Genomic DNA, 5,000 nt, shown 5'->3' with positions numbered 1-5,000 from the left:
AGTACAATTATATAAGTAGGAAAGAAAACCCAAAAGCTTAAAGCACCTGTATTCCTAGGCAGTCTCTCATCCAAGTACTAACCAGACCTAAACCTGCTAAGATTCAGATATCGGGCATTGACTTTTTTTTTTTTTTTTTTTTGTGCAAGATTATTATATAAATCGTGAAATTTTGCAAAAAGTTTAAAGCACCTGGTATTCCCAGGCAGTCTCCAAACCATGTACTAACCAGGCCCAAACCTGCTAATATTCAGAGATCGGGCATTGACTCTATTTTTTTTGGGCAAAATTATTATATACTAAGTGAAAAGTTTCCAAATAGCTTACAGCACCTGGTATTCCCAGGCGGTCTCCCATCCAAGTACTAACCAGGCCCAAAACCTGCTTAGCTTCCGAGAGCAGACGAGATCGGGCATAGCCAGGTTGGTATGGCCGTAAGCGAAGACTGCTGCAAAGAGAGGGCTATTTAAAGATCATCCCATCTAATCGCCAGTACATTATACAAGTAGGAAAGAAAACCCAAAGCTTAAAGCACCTGGTATTCCTAGGCAGTCTCTCATCCAAGTACTAACCAGACCTAAACCTGCTAAGATTCAGATATCGGGCATTGACTTTTTTTTTTTTTTTTTTTTTTTTTTTTTGCAAGATTTTTATTTAAATCGTGAAATTTTCCAAAAAGTTTAAAGCACCTGGTATTCCCAGGCAGTCTCCAAACCATGTACTAACCAGGCCCAAACCTGCTAATATTCAGAGATCGGGCATTGACTCTATTTTTGGCAAAATTATTATATACTAAGTGAAAAGTTTCCAAAAAGCTTACAGCACCTGGTATTCCCAGGCGGTCTCCCATCCAAGTACTAACCAGGCCCAAACCTGCTTAGCTTCCGAGAGCAGACGAGATCGGGCATAGCCAGGTTGGTATGGCCGTAAGCGAAGACTGCTGCAAAGGAGAGGGCTATTTAAAGACCATCCCATCTAATCGCCAGTACATATATAAGTAGGAAAGAAAACCCAAAAGCTTAAAGCACCTGGTATTCCTAGGCAGTCTCTCATCCAAGTACTAACCAGACCTAAACCTGCTAAGATTCAGAGATCGGGCATTGACTTTTTTTTTTTTTGCAAGATATATATAAATCGTGGAAATTTTCCAAAAAGTTTAAAGCACCTGGTATTCCCAGGCAGTCTCCTATCCACTGTACTAACCAGGCCCAAACCTGCTAATATTCAGAGATCGGGCATTGACTCTATTTTTGGCTAAATTTATTAATATACAAAGTGAAAAGTTTCAAAAAAGCTTAAAGCACCTGGTATTCCTAGGCAGTCTCTCATTCCAAGTACTAACCAGACCTAAACCTGCTAAGATTCAAGATATCGGGCATTGACTTTTTTTTTTTTTTTTTTGCAAGATTATTATATAAATCGTGAAATTTTCCAAAAAGTTTAAAGCACCTGGTATTCCCAGGCAGTCTCCAAACCATGTACTAACCAGGCCCAAACCTGCTAATATTCAGAGATCGGGCATTGACTCTATTTTTTGGCAAAATTATTATATACAAAGTGAAAAGTTTCAAAAAATCTTAAAGCACCTGGTATTCCTAGCCAGTCTCTCATCCAAGTACTAACCAGACCTAAACCTGGTAAGATTCAGAGATCGGGCATTGACTCTTTTTTTTTTTTTTTTTTTTTTTTTTTGCAAGATTATTATATAAATCGTGAAATTTTCCAAAAAAGTTTAAAGCACCTGGTATTCCCCGGCAGTCTCCAAACCATGCTACTAACCAGGCCCAAACCTGCTAATATTCAGAGATCGGGCATTTGACTCTATTTTTTGGCAAAATTATTATATACTAAGTGAAAAGTTTCCAAAAAGCTTACAGCACCTGGTATTCCCAGGCCGTCTCCCATCCAAGTACTAACCAGGCCCAAACCTGCTTAGCTTCCAAGAGCAGACGAGATCGGCATAGCCAGGTTGGTATGGCCGTAAGCGGAAGACTGCTGCAAAGAGAGGGCTATTTAAAGACCATCCCATCTAATCGCCAGTACATTATATAAGTAGGAAAGAAAACCCAAAAGCTTAAAGCACCTGGTATTCCTAGGCAGTCTCTCATCCAAGTACTAACCAGACCTAAACCTGCTAAGATTCAGATATCGGGCATTGACTTTTTTTTTTTTTTTTTGCAAGATTATTATATAAATCGTGAAATTTTCCAAAAAGTTTAAAGCACCTGGTATTCCCAGGCAGTCTCCTATCCATGTTACTAACCAGGCCCAAACCTGCTAATATTCAGAGATCGGGCATTGACTCTATTTTTGGCAAAATTATTATATACTAAGTGAAAAGTTTCCAAAAAGCTTACAGCACCTGGTATTCCCAGGCGGTCTCCCATCCAAGTACTAACCAGGCCCAAACCTGCTTAGCTTCCGAGAGCAGACGAGATCGGGCATAGCCAGGTTGGTATGGCCGTAAGCGAAGACTGCTGCAAAGAGAGGGCTATTTAAAGACCATCCCATCTAATCGCCAGTACATTATATAAGTAGGAAAGAAACCCAAAAGCTTAAAGCACCTGGTATTCCTAGGCAGTCTCTCATCCAAGTACTAACCAGACCTAAACCTGCTAAGATTCAGATATCGGGCATTGACTTTTTTTTTTTTTTTTTTTTTTTGCAAGATTATTATATAAATCGTGAAATTTTCCAAAAAGCTTACAGCACCTGGTATTCCCAGGCGGTCTCCCATCCAAGTACTAACCAGGCCCAAACCTGCTTAGCTTCCGAGAGCAGACGAGATCGGGCATAGCCAGGTTGGTATGGCCGTAAGCGAAGACTGCTGCAAAGAGAGGGCTATTTAAAGACCAGCCCATCTAATCACCGGTATATTATATAAGTAGCAAAGAAAACCCAAAAGCTTAAAGCACCTAGTATTCCTAGGCAGTCTCTCATCCAAGTACTAACCAGACCTAAACCTGCTAAGATTCAGATATCGGGCATTGACTTTTTTTTTTTTTTTGCAAGATTATTATATAAATCGTGAAATTTTCCAAAAAGTTTAAAGCACCTGGTATTCCCAGGCAGTCTCCTATCCATGTACTAACCAGGCCCAAACCTGCTAATATTCAGAGATCGGGCATTGACTCTATTTTTTGGCTAAATTATTATATACAAAGTGAAAAGTTTCAAAAAAGCTTAAAGCACCTGGTATTCCTAGGCAGTCTCTCATCCAAGTACTAACCAGACCTAAACCTGGTAAGATTCAGAGATCGGGCATTGACTCTTTTTTTTTTTTTTTTTTTTTTGCAAGATTATTTATATAAATCGTGAAATTTTCCAAAAAGTTTAAAGCACCTGGTATTCCCAGGCAGTCTCCAAACCATGTACTAACCAGGCCCAAACCTGCTAATATTCAGAGATCGGGCATTGACTCTATTTTTTGGCAAAATTATTATAAACTAAGTGAAAAGTTTCCAAAAAGCTTAAAGCACCTGGTATTCCCAGGCGGTCTCCCATCCAAGTACTAACCAGGCCCAAACCTGCTTAGCTTCCGAGAGCAGACGAGATCGGGCATAGCCAGGTTGGTATGGCCGTAAGCGAAGACTGCTGCAAAGAGAGGGCTATTTAAAGACCAGCCCATCTAATCACCAGTACATTATATAAGTAGGAAAGAAAACCCAAAAGCTTAAAGCACCTGGTATTCCTAGGCAGTCTCTCATCCAAGTACTAACCAGACCTAAACCTGCTAAGATTCAGATATCGGGCATTGACTTTTTTTTTTTTTTGCAAGATTATTATATAAATCGTGAAATTTTCCAAAAAGTTTAAAGCACCTGGTATTCCCAGGCAGTCTCCAAACCATGTACTAACCAGGCCCAAACCTGCTAATATTCAGAGATCGGGCATTGACTCTATTTTTTGGCAAAATTATTATATACTAAGTGAAAAGTTTCCAAAAAGCTTACAGCACCTGGTATTCCCAGGCGGTCTCCCATCCAAGTACTAACCAGGCCCAAACCTGCTTAGCCTCCGAGAGCAGACAAGATCGGGCATAGCCAGGTTGGCATGGCCGTAAGCGAAGACTGCTGCAAAGAGAGGGCTATTTAAAGACCAGCCCATCTAATCACCAGTACATTATATAAGTAGGAAAGAAAACCCAAAAGCTTAAAGCACCTGGTATTCCTAGGCAGTCTCTCATCCAAGTACTAACCAGACCTAAACCTGCTAAGATTCAGATATCGGGCATTTACTTTTTTTTTTTTTTTTTTTTTTTTGCAAGATTATTATATAAATCGTGAAATTTTCCAAAAAGTTTAAAGCACCTGGTATTCCCAGGCAGTCTCCAAACCATGTACTAACCAGGCCCAAACCTGCTAATATTCAGAGATCAGGCATTGACTCTATTTTTTGGCAAAATTATTATATACTAAGTGAAAAGTTTCCAAAAAGCTTACAGCACCTGGTATTCCCAGGCGGTCTCCCATCCAAGTACTAACCAGGCCCAAACCTGCTTAGCTTCCGAGAGCAGACGAGATCGGGCATAGCCAGGTTGGTATGGCCATAAGCGAAGACTGCTGCAAAGAGAGGGCTATTTAAAGACCATCCCATCTAATCGCCAGTACATTATATAAGTAGGAAAGAAAACCCAAAAGCTTAAAGCACCTGGTATTCCTAGGCAGTCTCTCATCCAAGTACTAACCAGACCTAAACCTGCTAAGATTCAGATATCGGGCATTGACTTTTTTTTTTTTTTTTTTTTGTGCAAGATTATTATATAAATCGTGAAATTTTGCAAAAAGTTTAAAGCACCTGGTATTCCCAGGCAGTCTCCAAACCATGTACTAACCAGGCCCAAACCTGCTAATATTCAGAGATCGGGCATTGACTCTATTTTTTTGGCAAAATTATTATATACTAAGTGAAAAGTTTCCAAATAGCTTACAGCACCTGGTATTCCCAGGCGGTCTCCCATCCAAGTACTAACCAGGCCCAAACCTGCTTAGCTTCCGAGA

At 40.0% G+C, this 5,000-nt stretch overlaps 8 non-coding genes and 1 pseudogene across 8 annotated transcripts in view; all 9 read right to left on the bottom strand.

The window, feature by feature from the left end:
* Positions 1-320: 320 nt before the first annotated feature.
* On the bottom strand, positions 321-440 carry LOC113088385 (5S ribosomal RNA). The gene has a single exon (XR_003285969.1). It is a non-coding gene; the product is annotated as a 5S ribosomal RNA (ribosomal RNA).
* Positions 441-813: 373 nt separating this feature from the next.
* LOC113088364 (5S ribosomal RNA) lies at positions 814-932 on the bottom strand. Its single transcript, XR_003285950.1, has one exon. It is a non-coding gene; the product is annotated as a 5S ribosomal RNA (ribosomal RNA).
* Positions 933-1,868: 936 nt separating this feature from the next.
* Positions 1,869-1,986, bottom strand: LOC113088395 (uncharacterized; annotated as a pseudogene).
* A 364-nt stretch (positions 1,987-2,350) lies between these two features.
* On the bottom strand, positions 2,351-2,469 carry LOC113088363 (5S ribosomal RNA). The gene has a single exon (XR_003285949.1). It is a non-coding gene; the product is annotated as a 5S ribosomal RNA (ribosomal RNA).
* Positions 2,470-2,700: 231 nt separating this feature from the next.
* LOC113088362 (5S ribosomal RNA) lies at positions 2,701-2,819 on the bottom strand. The gene has a single exon (XR_003285947.1). It is a non-coding gene; the product is annotated as a 5S ribosomal RNA (ribosomal RNA).
* A 648-nt stretch (positions 2,820-3,467) lies between these two features.
* Positions 3,468-3,586, bottom strand: LOC113088383 (5S ribosomal RNA). The gene has a single exon (XR_003285968.1). It is a non-coding gene; the product is annotated as a 5S ribosomal RNA (ribosomal RNA).
* Positions 3,587-3,946: 360 nt separating this feature from the next.
* LOC113088392 (5S ribosomal RNA) lies at positions 3,947-4,065 on the bottom strand. Its single transcript, XR_003285977.1, has one exon. It is a non-coding gene; the product is annotated as a 5S ribosomal RNA (ribosomal RNA).
* Positions 4,066-4,435: 370 nt separating this feature from the next.
* Positions 4,436-4,554, bottom strand: LOC113088380 (5S ribosomal RNA). The gene has a single exon (XR_003285965.1). It is a non-coding gene; the product is annotated as a 5S ribosomal RNA (ribosomal RNA).
* Positions 4,555-4,923: 369 nt separating this feature from the next.
* Positions 4,924-5,000, bottom strand: part of LOC113088361 (5S ribosomal RNA) — a 119-nt gene continuing 42 nt past the window's right edge. Inside the window, exon 1 of the ribosomal RNA XR_003285946.1 lies at positions 4,924-5,000. This exon is cut by the window's right edge and continues 42 nt beyond it. This is a non-coding gene — a ribosomal RNA (5S ribosomal RNA).

This window comes from Carassius auratus, unplaced genomic scaffold (genome assembly GCF_003368295.1).
Source record: "Carassius auratus strain Wakin unplaced genomic scaffold, ASM336829v1 scaf_tig00046173, whole genome shotgun sequence".
In the NCBI taxonomy this organism is placed as follows: domain Eukaryota; kingdom Metazoa; phylum Chordata; class Actinopteri; order Cypriniformes; family Cyprinidae; genus Carassius; species Carassius auratus.
The sequence above is the reverse complement of the archived record's forward strand: the minus strand, read 5'-3'. Positions and strand labels throughout refer to the sequence as shown.